The sequence below is a fragment of the Marmota monax genome, unplaced genomic scaffold (assembly GCF_021218885.2).
Source record: "Marmota monax isolate L192 unplaced genomic scaffold, Marmota_monax_Labrador192_F-V1.1 WCK01_AAM20220418_F8-fsc00160, whole genome shotgun sequence".
Lineage (NCBI taxonomy): Eukaryota > Metazoa > Chordata > Mammalia > Rodentia > Sciuridae > Marmota > Marmota monax.
Genome location: NW_026694183.1, coordinates 3,088,175 through 3,105,243, shown reverse-complemented (window position 1 = coordinate 3,105,243; position 17,069 = coordinate 3,088,175). Strand labels below are relative to the sequence as shown.

The following is a 17,069-nucleotide window of genomic DNA, read 5'->3' as shown; positions in this document are numbered from 1 at the left end:
GAGGTCCATCTCCTCTGTGCCCTTCACCCCGAGTTCCTGTCAAGATCTGTTAGGGTTTTGCTTCTATTCATTTCCACAAGTGCTTCAGCAAGTGTTTCGAGATCCCTGAGGACCCAGATCACACCTGCATCTTCCAGCCTGGCCAAGGCCCCTGGCTCTCAACTGCCCATCAGAGTTCTGCAAGTTGTAAAGGCTGTTGTTAGTACTGTGCCTGAGGGCGGCCTCTGTCTGGGCAGGAGGACTTGGGAGAACCTTCAGTGTCCACAGCCCTGTTGCTCATTCTCTTTTCTTTCTACACAGCTGTTGTGCCTTTAACTGCCAGTGGTTTGGCCCTACCCACTTAAATTGCAGGGTTTGTAGGTGCCTTAGTCCATTTTGTGTTGCTAGAACAATATACCTAAAGCTGGATAGTTTGTAAGGAAAAGAGGTTTATTGAGCTCACAGTTTTGGAGGCTGAAAATCCAAAATGGAGCTGCCGCATCTGTTCAGCCTCTGGTGAGGGCCCTTCTGGCTCATTACAACATGGCGAAGACGTGGAAAGAAGTGTGTGCACAAAGGGGCAAGCCTGTAGGTTGGCCTTGCTTTATAGCAATCTGCTCTCAGGAGGGCAAACCTAGTCCTACAAGAATGCATGAACCCCTTCCAAGGGTGGTGACCCATGACCCTTTCGCCTTCTACTGAGCCTCACTTGTAAAGATCCAGCACCCCCCCAACTCTGTCACACTGGGACCAAGCTTCCAGCACATGGATCTTTGGGATGGTCAACCCATAGCCAAACCCTAGGGGTAGGTTTTGTACATGTGGTTTGTGAGCTTTTGCTTTTGCTTTCCCATGGCTTCACCTGGGTTTTGGGAGTGGCAGCAGGATTAGGAAGATCAAAAAACCATGCTGCCTAACTGGAATCGAGTAACAAGGAAACATCAAACAAATTACAATTGAGGACCTTTTGCAAAAATAACTTGCCTGGACTCTTCAAAAATGCCAATGTTTCCAGGCATGGTAGCCCACACCTCTAGTCCCAGCAGCTCGGGAGGCCGAGGCAGGAAGACACAAATTCAAAGCTACCCTCAGCAACTTAGGGAGGCCCTAAGCAACATAGCGAGACCCTGTCTGTAAATAAAATATAAAAAGGCCTGGGGATGTGGTCAGTGGTTAAGTGCCCCCGGGTTCAATCCCTAGTACAAAAAAAAAAAAAAAGCTTTGGTTTGAGATGAAAATAATTTTCTGCCCATGGATGGTGGAGATGGTTGCACAATACTCACGGATTTGAGGCCACTGAACTCTACAGTTAAAATGGCAAATGTCGTGTTATGAAAATTTTACCAAAATAATAGTGTCATGGGCCAGGCTATATGGCCAATGACCAAACAGACTCCATTTTGCCCTGAGACTCCAGGTCATGTAAGAAATGCTTCTCCCATAGAAAGCCCCACCTCTGTGCCCATCAACAGTTGCTTAGCCTAACATGTTTGGCAACACAAAATGGCAATTCTTATACAGTGTAAAATTGTTCTCTCTTTGGTTTCCATTTTTCTTGGACAATGAACCCTGTCAGAGATTAGTCTAGATGTTAGTAACCATTCTTTTTTGGGGGGGAGAGGGCACCAGGGATTGAACTCAGGGGCACTCGACCACTGAGCCACATCCCAGCCCTATTTTGTATTTTATTTAGAGACAGGGTCTCACTGAGTTGCTTAGCGCCTCGCCATTGCTGAGGCTGGCTTTGAACTCCTGAGCCTCCATATTCCAAGCCGCTGGGATTACAGGCGTGCACCACCTCACTCGGCCAGTTACCATTCTTTAACTTGTACCCAACTAGGGACATTTTGACGCACTCCCTTTTCTGCTTCTGATTTTAGATCTCATGACATTTGTTTATGGTTTCAATCATAGCAACAGCCTCTTATGCTCTACCATGGTTTTGGACTATATAAAGTGGATTCAAACCCCGGGAAGGGGGTCGAAGGGTGTAGACTTGCAGCCTGCCCCTCGGCCCGCCAGCTGGTGGATGCAGACCGCCAACTGGTGAATCAGGTTTCCTGCTTTAAGATGGACTCAGTGATTTATTGATTTTTTCCGTAACAACAGGAAACCAACCCACATGAAGAAAAACACTGAGGGGGTTTTGCTGTTTCTGTTTGGGCTCTAGATAAAAGAAAAACAATTCTCCATAGAAGACCGGCCTTCTGTGGAACTGGGGTCTGAAATCAGATGGGTCGGTGGACCCCAAACTGGGAAAGAAATGGAATAACAACTGGGATTGTCACATCCCCAGGCCTCTGCCCAAAGCAAAGGCAAGACATCTCTCACTTGTGGTTCCACAGATGACTTGAATGAGCTCATAACCCAGTGTCCTGAAATATCCCAGGAGCTCAGGTACATGGCACATGACCACAGACTCACTGATCAACAAGGCCACACAGTCTCAGCCCCATCTGTCCCTAATAACTTTAGATGTTAGAACTGTCAAAGAAAAACAATATGGCAACATTTTTTAACTTATGACAGATATTCATGACCGTATCTCCCTACCCCCTTGGTACTGGGGGTTGAACCCAGGGGTTATTTACCGCTGAGCCACATCCCCAGCCCTTTTTATTTTATTTTGAGAGAGGGTCTCACTAAATTTCTTAGGGCTTCATTCACTAGTTTGCTGAGGCTGGCCTCCCTTGTGATCCTCCTGCACCAGCCTTCAGAGTTGCTGGGATTTCAGGCATCTATCTGGTCCATATTAACCATTTCTGACTGTACCGTTCCACAGTGTTAAGGCTATCCATATTGCTGTGTGACCCATCTCCAGAATTTTTTCATCTTGCCAAACAGAAACTCTGTCCCCATTAAACACCAGCATCAAATTCCCCTTCCCCTCAGTCCGGAGCAGGTTTTCCTAACATCATTTATTGAAAAGATTATGATGCAATCTTCTGGTGTCTGATGAGCTTTTGTTTATGTATAAAAAAATTCACAACTATTTGCATTCTTGTTAATGATCAATTAATCTTTAAACAATTAACTTTCCTTTAAACATTTACTGCCAAACTTCTACAGCTAAAAATAGCCAAGTCACTGATTTCACAATTTTAGATTTTTCCAAACATTTGAACATTGATTGCAAGTTTAATCAGTGGAATTTTTACAAGTCTGGTATGAGATTCGCTTAAACATCTTGAATAGAAGGAGAACACCAATCCCGTCTCAACACCATATCTCTAGTCTGATAAGGAATATTCCCACTGGTGCCGAAATGACCAGTTGATCTGTTTCCTTCCATTAAACTGGTGATAAACGGACAGGTGTCATGACTGATAGGCTGCATTCCTTCCACCAGGTAAGACTGGACTAAGTTTGGAGGTTGGAAATCCAGACCTGGAACATGAGCCCTGAGGTTCTGTCATGAAGGTCTGTGTGCCCTGCAGATTCATATGTTGAAATCCTGACCCTCAGTGGGATGACATTAGGAGGGGGAGCCTTGGAGAGGGGGGTCAGTCATGAGGGTGGAGTCCCCACCGATGGGATGAGTGACCTTAGCACCCCCAGCCCCTTCCACCACGTAAGAACACCATAAGAAGCTGTCATCTATGTGAACTCAGAAGCGTCCCTTATCAGGCAATGAATCTCCCACTACCTTGATCTTGGATTCCCCAGCCTCCAGCCTCCAAAACTGTGAGGGATGAACGTTTGTGGAGTCACGCTGTCTGTAGTGGGTTGGTTAGTTGGTTTGCTGGTCCTAGGGATTGAACTCAGGGGCACTCTGCCACTGAGCTATATCCCCAGCCCTTTTTATTTTTCATTTAGAGACACAGGGTACCCTAAATTGCTCAGGGCCTCACTAAGTTGCTGAGGCTGGCTTTGAACTTGCAGTCCTCCCAAGCTGCTGGGATTAGGCGTGCGCCTGTCAGAGTGTCTTATATTTATAGTTCAGCCTGGAAAACCTGTTTGAGAGTCATGACATTTTAATAGGCTGGGATATGGGATCACTCAGCAACTGTTTGTTCTGAGATCTAGTCTGATAAACAATCGAGAAATTTCCTATCATACATGGGAAGAAGCCAGATTTCCCAATTTTCCTCTTGTTCTGGTGACGCTGTGTGGTTGTGGGTTTTTTCAGTTTTGTTTTGTTTCGTGTTTCTTACTGGGGGTTAAACCCAGGGGCACTCTGTCACTGAGCTACACCCCATCCCTTTTTATTTTTCATTTTTGAGACAGGGTCTCACTAAGTTGCCCAGACTGGACTTGAATTTGCCATCCTCCTGAGTGGCTGGGATTATAGGTGTGCACCTGGTGGGTTGTCTTTTCAACCTGAAAGTCACCCTCCAGGTCTGAAGCTGGTGGGGGTGGGGGTGGGGACACTTCGCATCTCTCAGTAGCCACTGGCTGCACGCTCCAACTTCTAGTGTCTTTAGCACCAGCCACTCCCCAGTCACCTCAGACAGAAGTGACATTCTCCCAGTAGGTTCTGCTTTCTTGCAAGTGGGAGCACCTGCTGTCTGCAGCCCCTCTGGGAGGGCTGCGTGGTTTACACATGCTGCCATGTTTCCATAGGAGAACTTTATGTGTGTGCATGGGGTGGAGGGGACGGGGTCCTGGGGGTGGAAACCAGGGCCTATCACATGCTCAGTGTTGCTCCTCCCTGAGCCACATCCCAGCCCCAAAGCACTCAAAAAATGTCGTAATTGATAATAACCTGTACAACAGGTGGCAGATAATCTTAATTTAAAATGCCCTGAAATCTCAGGAGACTAAAGAGAGGTGATCCCAAGTTTGAGGCCAGCCCAAGCAATTTAGCTAGACCCTGTCTCAAAATGAAAAAAAAAAAAAAATTAAAAGATTAAAAGGGCTGGGGATGTGGCTCAGTGGCAGAGCACCTGCCTAGCATGTGTGAGGCCCTGGGTTCTGTCCCCAGCACTGCAAAAAAAAAAGAAAAAAAGAAAGAAAACACACACACACACACACACACGCACACGTACACGCACACGTACACGCACATACATAGAACTTTTCAAATAAAAGGAAAAGGCTACCCAGAGGGGAACGTAGATACAGAATGAGCAATACCAAGTCGCATCCTATTCAAGGCAACAGACTGTTAAGATAAAGAAAACACCCTTTGGCATCCTGGCAATGTGCAGGTCCTCTTCCAGGAGAAACGAAAGCCCTGTAGCCTCAGATCTCACACAGGACGGGCCCCTTCGAGAAGGCAGTGGACAGACGTTGTCACCACCAAAAAGAAACAAAGGGCGAGCCTAGAGCTTCACAGCAGCCTGCAGACAATCTAACGAAAAGGAAAAGTATGTTTGGGCCTCTCCAAATGCGGGAATGCAGCTCGCGGGGGCCCTCCCTCGGAACAGGTTTGAATTACAGGAGGACTGGAGATTACAGCCAAGAAGAGAGGATGTAGGAAATGTTGTCTAAAGAAGTAAAAGAGGCTTGGTCCAAGTTTCCCCCAAAGTAAATAATTATTTCCCTACTTGATATTATAATTCCCTTAACATATCTTTGCTTTGAACATCCTATCACAATAATGTTCTTTAAGGTGCCATTAATATTTCCCGTATTAATTCTATCTTGTTCATATTGGAAAGAGCTGCCTATTTTCCTGTGATGCTTTTAAACAAGCCTGGAGGCTAAAATGTAATTGGTGGTTTCAGAAAAAGGCTTCAATGTTGTTGAGTTGCATTTCAACAGCGAAGAAAAAAAAAGAAAAAGAAGAAGTAGTAAGAGATTTTTTTTTTTTTGGCAGTATTGGGGTTGAACCCAGGGCCAGTTTACCACAAGCAACACCACCAGTCTTTTTATTCTTAGACAGAGTTCTCACTAAGCTGCCAAGCTGGCCTTGAAGTTGGGATCCTCCTGTCTCAGCTTCCTGAGTCTCTGAAGTCTCAAGTCTAAAAGAGACTTGATTTGAAAATGACGGTGGTGATTTCCTCTCGTAAATCATTCCAAACATCAGAAAGAACACCTTTTTGCCCTTGTTTATTTCTATGCTGGGGCTCTTTCCGTATGAGTACCTAGAGTGGGCGTGGAGGGGAGCAAGGGGGAAGTGCTTGGGGGGAGACTGGCCAAATGATGTTGAATGTTGTGTGCAAGTACTAATATGTAACAGGGAATCCCACCATTTATGTCATCACAATGTACCAACAAAAACATGGGAAAAAAGCCAGCCTGAATGAACTAAGGCATATCCTTTCTTGATTCAAATTACTTGTACCATATTTTAAGAAAATGATGATAATATCTTTATTTATACATTATCATAATTAAAATCAATAAGCATAGTAGTGTTCGAAACCAAGCAGTTGATCGAAATACATTGATTGAATATGAAACTTTTGATCAAATACATGATCTGTTTTTCTTATTTCTTCTCATAAACATTAAAATTTCAAAGTGTCTTCTCAGCTAACATGAAGACTTTAATGATAATTTTTTTAAAAAATAAACAAAAAAAAACAGTATTTTTTTCTTAACTTTAAAATAATCACATTTTATTTGAAAAATTCAGAAATTTTGCTTCTCAGCTGGGCACAGTGACACACACTTGTAATCCCAGCAACTTGGGAGGCTGAGGCAGGAGGATCACAAGTTCAAGGCCAGCCTCAGCACTTTAGCAAGACCCTATCTCAAAACAAAAAATAAAAATAAAAAGGGCTGGTGGTGTGGCTCAGTGGTTAAGCACCCCTGGGTTCAACCCCCAGTACAAAAAAGAAAAAGAAGAAAGAGATCGGATTTCCCAGAACTGCTGGGGAGTAAGGACGTGGGCACACTAAAGCGTACGTGACCTTGTGCTTCCTACAAACAGGGGCGTCCTCCTACAAAACCACAGCTGATCACCGTCAGGAAGGGGACCCCACTCATCACTACCTGGAATCGTAGGACTGCGACCAGGTTTTGCTGTGGGTCCAAGTGAGGCTCTGAGTGGTGGATGCCGGCCAGATGGTACTCGGGTTGGGTCCCTTGGAAGGTCAGGAAGGGGCAGTTCCTCTCTTTCAGTTTCAATCTCCCCTGTCTTCCGTGACCTTGACACCTGGGGCTCCAAGGCTCTCTGTCCTCTGCGTGTGTGAGCTGCCTCGTGACCGGGTCCTTTGGCAGCAGAAGCACTGACGTGACGTGGTATTTTCCTCACTGCCAGTGAGTTGTCCATTTCTTTGATTACTCATGTTTGCTTTGGTCACAGGATTTGGTGGCATCTGCCAGTCTTTCCCACAGCCAAGTTACTCTTTTCCCTTCTGTAAATAGTAGGACTTCTGTGAGGGGAGACTTTGAAACTGTGTGGGTATCCCACTTCTCGCCTTAGATCTCCAAGTGACTTATGGATCCATTCACACAGCCATGTCACCGGCCACCAGGGCTGGGTTCTGAAGGTTTTGTCCCTAGGTGAACACCACGGGCTGTGCCTATACAAATGCAGGTGGCTCTGCTGTCACGAGGCCGCATGCTCGTACAGGACCACGGGGCTGTGTGGGTGGCACTCGGGGACTCCTGCTTCACCGAGGGTTCTGGTCAACTCTCCATTCTTGCTTTCTGGTGCAGCAAAGTGGCTGGTCTGCTCTTCCTCTGACCCAGCTCGACGACGGGTCTTCCTTCCAAGGACCTTTTCCCAGAGGATGGGAACCAGGATCTGAGCACTAATAGGGGTCTTTGCATTCTTGCTGCTGACTGGTCTCTTGGTGGCAGGTTTCATATTTGCAGTTGTGTTGGGGATCCACTGGGAGTTGGTTCCAAGACTCCTGAAGATACAAAGTTCTTGGTGAGGTGTTTGCATAGAATCTATTCCACATGCTTTAAATCATCTCTAGCTGGTTTATAATACTAATGCAATCCAAATGCTATGTGATTTTCTTTTTTTGGTACCTGGAATTGAACCCAGGGTTGCTTAGCCACTGAGCCACATCCCCAGCCCTTTCTATGTTTTATTTAGAGACAGGGTCTCACTGAGTTGCTAAGGACCTCACTAAATTGCTGAGGCTGGCTTTGAACTCGCGGACCTCATGCCTCAGCCTCCAGGGCCACTGGGATTACAGGCATGAGCCATGGCCACCAGTGGTGTCATTACAAGGAAAAATCCTTACATGATCAGTACGAGTGTAATTTACTTACCCGTGGCTATGGAGGGCTTTCTACAGATCACATTTCCTAGGTATATCAATGTACACTCCTGCATGTATGTGCACATGCATATATACATATGTGCAATGTACAGACATTTATGTGTCATGTTGTTTACTATATTTTGCTTCTGCTGCGGTGCTGGGGATCAAACCCAGGGCCTCCTGCATGCTACGCAAGCCCTCTACCACTGAGCTACACTCCCAGCCCTCCTGGTGCCCCACGCATCACGCTGTATCCACACATTGAATGTGCATTCGATGCAGTGTGTGTATTATGTGTATACACACATCTACATTGACACACACGTACGCATGCACACATGTGTATGTATGCATCTATAAATCTCTGTATCTATTTACGTTTGTTGAAAACCACGGAGCCACAAGATACATCTACTTCAGATCCACCCCTCCTACTCTCCTATCCTATATCTGCCTCCTTTTCCAACAGTGAGAATATGACTTCATGTCCCTCGAGTCCCTGGTTATCCCATCTCCGCTGCCTTCCCCTCCTCACCAGCCTGGGCTCTGATTCCGCTCGAGGCTCCCCAGCCTCACGCTCCCCAGGTGCTGGGCTGCTCCCCCAGCAGGTGCCCTCTGCACCCAGCAAGGCCTCGGCTCCCACCTCTGGACCACTGTCCCTTGCTGGGCTCCCACCTCTGGGCCAGAGTGCATCTCCCTGATGAAAGGGAAAGGGAAGAGAAAGAACGTTTGTTTCCACGTTGTGAATTTCAATGTATTCAGTGTTTTCTTTTATGCTGCTGGATTTTGAATCTCTCTTCAAAGGCTTTCTCCACGGCCTGCTCATAAAGGAACTTTCTGGTGTTTACTTATTCTATTATGGTTTCTTGTTTGTCACTGAGCTCTTTGATCCATCTGGAATGGATTGAGCATTAGCTTTCCACCCTATTCGCCTATTGGGTTGATGAGGTTCTCTTTATTCGTATTTTTAATCAACACATTTGTGGGCATAGTACGGTAACAAAGTGCTACATGTTCAGTATCGCAGGCGCTGTCCCCTGACAGTTGATCCCCGTGCTGATCACACCAAGGGAACCACAGGGATTGGTAAATAGAAATTTCAGTGGGTGGAACACTTGGTTTTTACTTCTCGTTATGTAAAGTCCAATCGATACAGAGACGGGGACAGGAGCCCAGGCTGATGGCAGCTCTGCTGTCCTGACCTGCGGCTTCCGAGGGCTCCCTGGTTTGGCAGCTGAGTCCAAGGTGGACCTCATGGATCCCCACCCCTGGGGCTCACAGTGCGGCACCCTCTGGTGGAAGTGGGGGATGGCTTCTCTGAGGCTGTGCCCCCAGTGGCCTCCCTTTCCCTCTACCTCCCTAGTCCTTCACCCTTGAGTTAGACCCAGCGACTGTGGAGATGCCAACAGCCAGCAAAGAACTGAGGCCTCCAGCCGTCAACCATGTGCACCTGGGAGGTGGGTTCTCCAGCCCCAGTCAAGCCTGCCTAAGGGCTTGACTGAGACTCATTCAAACCCTGATCCAGAGCCACCAGCCACCATGCTCTGGGTTCCCAACCTTCAGACTCACGGTGCTGGGGTGGAACCTAGGGCCTTGCTCATGCCAAGCAACCATTCTGCCACTAAACCACACCTCAGCCTTGAATGCTGATGCTTTTAAGCTGGGAAGAATTTGGGGGTAACTTGTTACACAGCAATAGGTAACGACACTGGCATCCACACGTGATTGGCAGTGGGGATGGGACAGAGCACACTGACACTGCGTGAGTCAGTCCAGAATTGGAGCAAAGTGCTCCTGCCCCCACTCCCTTGGCCAGAGCCCCTCCCATGACCCCAGCTACATCCAGGGGGTGCTGGGAAATGTAATTCCTCCGTGGGAAATGTGGCGTAATAAAAATACATCTATTTGGTCTCTGTCCCCAGCTCCTGGAACATGGCTCCTGAGGCTCTTGTAATTCTGTGATTGATGGGGTTCTAGGAGCATTTTTGGTGCAATATTTGATCTTTGACCCCATTTTCTGATACAGAGTTTCTAAGTCCCTTAGGGTTTTCTGGGTGGCATGAGTGTCTTTTGTCCTAATGAGGTGACTCTAGGTGAGCTCCCAGGTGGGGATGGGTTGCCAGGCCATGACTGGAAGCTGGAACTATCAGCCTCACCCCGAGGAGCAAGTGACAAGCCAGGGCTGGAGTTAATAATCAATCAGACGTGATTAAGTCACCATAAAAATTCCTGAAGAGTGCATCTCCCTGATGAGTGGTGGTGCACCCCAAATCCATCTGTTAAAAAGTATCTGCACTAGGGACTCTTCCTGCATCAGAACAGACTGTTTGTCCTCTGCAACACAGAAGGCTTCCCCAGCCCTAAAAGATGTGGGGATTTCTCTCCACTGGCAAGCAAGCAGAGCTGCAGTGGCAGACACCACCTAGGCACCCTCTAGTCCAATCCAGTGATGATGCTGTTGACCTGGAAATGGCATCAGATCCCACAGATTGAGAGGTCAGTCCCCAAGAGTCCCTCTACCCCAACAATTTAGATGCCAGTTGCAAGCCACAGGTTGTTTACCTGTGCTTCTGACTGGCTGTGAACCAGGGTTCCCAGAACACCCTCCTTGGGTTCCGTTAATTTGCTAGAGCAGCTCACAGAACTTAGAGACATCCACTTATATTTCCCAGTTCATCATAAAGGATATCACAAGCCAGTTGCAGCGGTGCATATCTGTAATCCCAGTACCTCGGGCGGCTAAGACAGGAGGATCACAAGTTTGAGGCCAGCCTTGGCAATTTAGCGAGACTATCTCAAAATGAAAAATAGAGAGGGCTGGGGATGTATCTCTGTAGTAGAATGGTCCTGGCTTTAATCACCAGTGCTGAGGGGGATAAAAATAAATAAATAACAGAGGATGCGGATGAATGGATACTCCGGGCAAAGTAGAGGAGAAGGGCTTCCACGCCCTCCTCTCTAGGTGCACCATGCTCTAGGACCTCCATGCATTCAGCTACCTGGAAGCTCTCTGGACCCTGTCCTTTGGGGGTTGCCAACAGACCCAGCCAGCCCTGTCTGTTCAAGTTGCTCTTTTCCTTTATGTATAGTATTCCTCCCTCCAGGGCTATGGCGCAGGACCCTTCTGAAATGGGGGTCTTATGACAGGGAAAGACAGGGTAGGTCTGAGGATTTCTTTATGACCAGCTCCAAGACAGAATGGTAGGGGAAGAATCAGAGTTTCCACAGCTCTCCTGCCTTGGGGAGAGGGTTATGAGCCAGAAAACCTGAATGGAAACCAAAAAAGATGTGCCATAATAACTTCAAATGTCGGACAGCAATAAATTGTTGGTTGAAAGGTTTTGAATGTGTTTTTCATATGAATGTGCAAGCAAAGTTTCTTTATGATGATGATTATAAAGAATTTGAGGAGATCATTAGAAACAATATTAAGAATTTCTGCACCTAGTTAGGCGTGATGATTCACACCTGTAATCTCAGTGACTTGGGAGTCTGAGGTAGGAAGATCACAAATTTGAGGGCAGCCTCAGCAACTAAGCAAGGCTTTACGCAACTTAATGAGAAAACTTTATTTTCTATTTTCAAAATTTAGAAAATAACATTTTCGAAATGTGATGTGGCTCAGTGTTTAAGAGCCTTTGGGTTTAATTCCCCAGTACAAAAAAAAAAAAAAAAATGCTGTACCTATCTGAGACATTATCTGAGCAATTTTTTTTAAGGTTTATTTGTTCGTTATGGTACTGGAATTGAACCCAGGGGCACTCTGCCGCAGAGCCACGTTTCCAGCCCTTTTTATTTTATTCTGAGACAGGGTCTCATTAAGTCGCCCAGGTTGGCTTTGAACTTTCGATCCCCTGAGTTGCAGGAATTACAGGCCTGTACCACCAAGTCTGGCTATTTGTTGAAGTTTTAATTATAGAAGTAAGCTCAGGTTTCTGATTAGTTTAGTTTAGTTTTGCTTTTTGGTGCTGGAAACTGAGCCCAGGACCTTGTACATGCTCACCCAGCCCATAAGTTTTGAAAAACATCATCTCCTCCTCCTCCTCCTCCTCCTCCTCCTCCTCCTCCTCCTCCTCTTCCCCCCAGGGATTGAACTCAGGGGCACTCGACCACTGAGTCACATCCCCAGCCCTATTTTGTATTTATTTAGAGACAGGGTCTTACTGAGTTGCTTAGCACCTCATCGTTGCAAGAGGCTGGCTTTGAACTTGTGATCCCCCTACCTCAGCCTCCTGAGCCTCTGGGATTATATGCATGCGTCACCACGCCCAGCTCATTGTTCATTTTATACATACCAATATTTAATATCTTCCTTAATATACTGTGCTCCCTTTTTCTTATTCTAATTCAAGGGGATGTCCGTATATTTGTTACCAAGTCTTCCCCAGATGTTCCCAGTCCCTCCCATCCTCAGGTCTGATGGTAAGAAACTGATGTGACTCCATTTTTGAGAAACCAGCTTCTACCTCAAGGCCTGTCCAGAGGGAGGGGGGCATGACCCTTATCCTTGGAAAAAACCCAAAGAGCACTCCAAAGCACATACCCACCCTGCTGAGTTGTTTAACAGAGATCTGCAGCGTCGGGTGTCCCTGACTCGATTACGCTAGGTGAGGCTCCATAGCAACCCCCTAGCAACCACCAATCAGCATGAGACAGGGAAAATATCTGAAATGTCAGGTGACCCTCCCAGTAGTTTCAATGATTGATAACATGATTAGGCCACCCTGCAGTTTAGCGTATACACTCTTGCACCCCTCGTGCCTAAACCAATCAGTTCAAATATATCCACCTCTTGAACGCACCAATCACCCCTACCCAACTTGTTCCCACCAGTGAATGTGCTAATCAATGTTAAGAGTTGTTGTTTGACTTTCCCGAGGTGTGAAATGATTTGCTGTGTGATGTTGTGATGCATAGAGGATCCCCCCCAAACCTATAAAATCTCACTGAACAAAGGACCAGGACTCACTCCCTGGGACCCTTGCGCTGGAAACGGTTGTGAGTCCAGAATCCATCTTGCAATAAAGACTCTTGTGTGAAACTGCATTGGATTTGGCTCCTGGAGGTCTATTGGGGTCCCACGAATCCAGCCTTTCATCGGTACTTTAGGACTCACAGAACTCAGAGAAGCGTTACAAGCATAGCTTCAGTTGATCATGGTGAAAAGACACAGATCAAAATCAGCCAAGGGAAGAGGCATTGTGGCAGAGTCCAGGGGGGCACTCCAGTGTCCAGTCCCAGTGGAGTCCCACAGACGGTTTCTGTCTCCCAGCAACCACCTGTGACGACACAGAGAGTACCACAGACCAGGGAAGCCCACCCAGGAGTTTGTGTCTGGTCAGGCAGGCACAGCCAACTGCCCCCGCCATCGACCTCAGATGCTCAAGGGGTCCCACAGATACAGCCTGGCCCGAAGCCCCAGGTAAATCAGTTTTAGCAGAGACTATCTGGCACGGCCCAGGTAGCCCAAGACACTTATCAGACAGGACAACCCGAGGCTTAAAGGCCAGCCCTTCCTTGAATGTGCAGGGCGTGGACAGCCCGCAGGCTGGCCCCTGACTGTACACTGGTCTTGCCAAATACATTGTGTTTTGCATTTCTTATCATGATTTAAGCTGATGTCATTTTAAAAACCAAACTCTTTCCACTCTTTCCATAGAGGTCCCCAGATCGCCTCCACTCACCCTGTAAATCTGTAAAGGTGGGGGTGGCGGTGTGCATCTCCAGGCCATCTCTGTCACCAGGTCACTGCCTTGCTCCCGCTCTCCAGGGAGGGATGGCCTGAGGGCTGGGAGAGCAGGGTTGTCCTGGACACCTGGACCACTCCCAAATTGCCATCAATTCTTATGGGGGGTGGATTTTTGCCCCAAACTGTGTTTTAAGCACCTAAAGACCTACAGTTAGATCGAATTTCTGCCTTTTCCCTCAGGTTTGGCCGAATTCCACAGGCAGAATGTCCTCTTCCCCAGAGAACCCCTCATTTTGATCTTAAAGTCTCTTCTTAAAGATCTTAAAGACTGGTTAGATCTGGCCTACCAGGTTTATAATCTACTTAAAGTTAACTGCCTTTAAATGTTAATTACATCTATAAGACGGCTTTGCAGCAACACCTAGATTAATGCTTGACTGAATAGTGGGTGTGCCGACACCAGAAAATGACCATCTCACCACCTCTGCCAAACAATCAAGGTAATATCACCAGGTCTGGGCTGTCAGGGCTACAGCACTGCCACATTCCGGCTTTGATCCCCAGCACCTCCTGAAAACCTTCGAGTGACTAGTGATAAGGCAAAATACCTAAGCAGGGCTGGAGCACTTGCCGAGCATTTGCAAAGCCCTGGGTTTGATTCCCCAGCAAAAACCAACCAATCAATCAAAAATAAGACAACCAGAGCCTGGCACAGTGGCACATGCCTGTAATCCTAGTTGCTCTGAAAGCAGGCGGATTTCAAGTTCAAAGCCAGCCTAGGCAACTTAGCCAGACTAGTTGCTTACAGTCCCCTGTTACCAGTCATCTAGTTACCTGTCTCAAAAAAAAAAAAAATTAAAAGGGCTGGGGATGTGGCTCCATGATTAAGTGCCCCTGGGTTAATCCCCAGTCAGGTGGTGGGGGACAACCAAATACCCGGTCACTATTCTTCAAGTCTGTCAAGGTCATAAAATAAGGAAAGATGGACAATCTGTCACAGATTTCAGAATTTGAAGGACCCATGACAACAAATGCAAGGAGGCATCCTAGAGTGGATCCTGCTGCAGAGAAACCGGTGGAGTCCAAACCAAGCCTGCGGCTACCAGCATCACCGTGATGTCCCCTTGGGGGTTCTGACAACTGCCAAGGTTTATGTACAATGTTTACTTTAAGGGAAGCTGGACAAGTCTCCCGAGCTCTCTGTACTATGTGGCAACCTTTCTGTACCTCTGAAGTTTGTCCAGGCTTAAACTTATTTTTTAAATTATTTATTTATTTTGGTACCAGGGATGGAACCCAGGCGCACTTAACCACTGAGCCACACCCGGAGCCCTTTATATTTTTTATTTTGAGACAGGGTCTCGACAGGTTGCTTACAGTCTGGCTAAGTTGCTGAGGCTGGCTTCCAACTTGATCCTCCTGCTTCAGCCTCCCTAGCTGCTGGGATTACAGGCCACCCCGGTTAAGTTTATTTTAATTATTAACTGTTGCAGTGCTGGGGATGGGAACCAGGGCAGTGCGCCCCCACCAGAACAGAAAAACAACGACATCATCACACACTAGAAACTAAACAACTAAAACACCATCAACAAAACAAGTGATAGGACTAAGTTTTGGACAGCAAACAACCCCCTCCCCTACATGGGTAGTGGGTGGGAAGTGATTAATTCAGCTGATTAGCATATGCTACCGCTAGATGCAGCCATAAACTTTATTGGTAAAAACTTACAACTGGAACCCACCCACACGTTCATCCACAGATCGATCGACCGCAGGAAGGGAAGCGACGTGAAGCGTCTTCCGTGAATCACCTGCAACCACACGAAAGAGCGCGTGGAAGAAGTCCTGTTTCCCGTTCTCCTCTCCTGGCAGGGAGGGGTGTCAATTAACATGTCAGTTTCCTAACAATCCCATTCGCGTGACCTTCAAAATGCATCCTGAATCCCACCGCTTCGGGCCGTCCCCGGGTCACCACCTGGGCCGGCGCACGGGCAACACACCTGGACTCTTCACCCTCTGCGCCCGAAGCTCCCGGCTTTCGCCGCACCTCCGCGAGGGGGCGCCAGTTCCCACTTACCGCAGGTCAGGTCCGTCCTGGGCCCGCGAATTCCAGGGGCACCTGCTGACGCAGAAAAGCCAAAGGGATCGCCGAGGGCCACAAGGCTCTGCGGTATCTGGATCCTTCCTCTCTGCCCTCATATCTTACCTGTCCTCCTGGCTCATTCACTTCAGTCCAGCCACATCGTCCTCCTCTCAGTTCCTGGGAGATAAAAACTCAGCCTAGGGCCTTTGCAGTGGCTGTCCCCTCTGCTGGCATGTTCTTCTGCCGGGTACTCACATGGCCCACCTCTCACCTGCTTCGCATGGCTGGTCAAATGCCTCTTCCAACAGAGAACTGGGAGATATTCGGAATTATTGTTAATTGGATGTAGTAGAGAGGTACAATGATAAGAATGCCTTCGCCACTAAAGGACACGAAGGGAAGTCTCCGTGGGTGTCTGAAATGAATTCTAAATGGCTCATCAAGTACAGAAAAGTGAGAAGCAGCAGATGTGGCAAAATACGACCAATTGCTGAATGCTGGTGGTGGATATAGGCTGTGAACTGTCCTTCTGCCAGGGCCTCCTGCATCTAGGCAAGAGCTCTACCGTGCAGCTACACCCCAGCCCTAAAAAGGTCTTTTAAATGCCACCTTCTCAGTGAGCACTTCTGTGGGCAAGATATTTAAAATGACATTCCCTATCCAAGCACAGTGCACATCTGTAATCCCAGAGACTGGGGAAGCTGAGGCAGGAAGATCCCAAGTTCAAGGTCAGCCTCAGCAACTTTGCAAAACTTAGCAAGACCATTCTTAAAATGAGAATTTTGAGGATTTCTCAAAAAAGAAAAAAAATCTGGGTGTGGTGGCACACACTTTTAACTGTGAGTTCAAAGCCAACCTCAGCAAAAAGTGAGGCACTAAGCAACTAAGCAACTCAGTGAGACCCTGTCTCTAAATAAAATACAAAATAGGGCTGGGGATGTGGCTCAGTGGTCGAGTGCCCCTGAGTTCAATCCCCAGTACCCCCCACCATATATATATATATATATATATATATATATAAAGGAATGATATGACTGAGGATGTAGCTAAATGGTAAAAACTCCCTGGATTTGATCTCCAGTACCAAAAACAAACAAACAAACAAACAAAAAGATGCTCCCTTCCAACATTATCACCCTTCCCTGGTTCATTTTTTTTAAATAGCACTTATCTCTAACATATAAATACATATTTCATATACTTTATA

At 47.1% G+C, this 17,069-nt stretch overlaps 1 long non-coding RNA gene across 1 annotated transcript; it reads right to left on the bottom strand.

The window, feature by feature from the left end:
* Nucleotides 1-3,097: 3,097 nt before the first annotated feature.
* LOC131425014 (uncharacterized) lies at nt 3,098-16,744 on the bottom strand. Its single transcript, XR_009228795.1, has 5 exons — nt 15,509-16,744; nt 13,775-13,878; nt 13,060-13,369; nt 8,626-8,787; nt 3,098-7,727 (listed from the first exon to the last, which is right to left on the bottom strand). It is a non-coding gene; the product is annotated as an uncharacterized LOC131425014 (long non-coding RNA).
* Nucleotides 16,745-17,069: the final 325 nt, after the last annotated feature.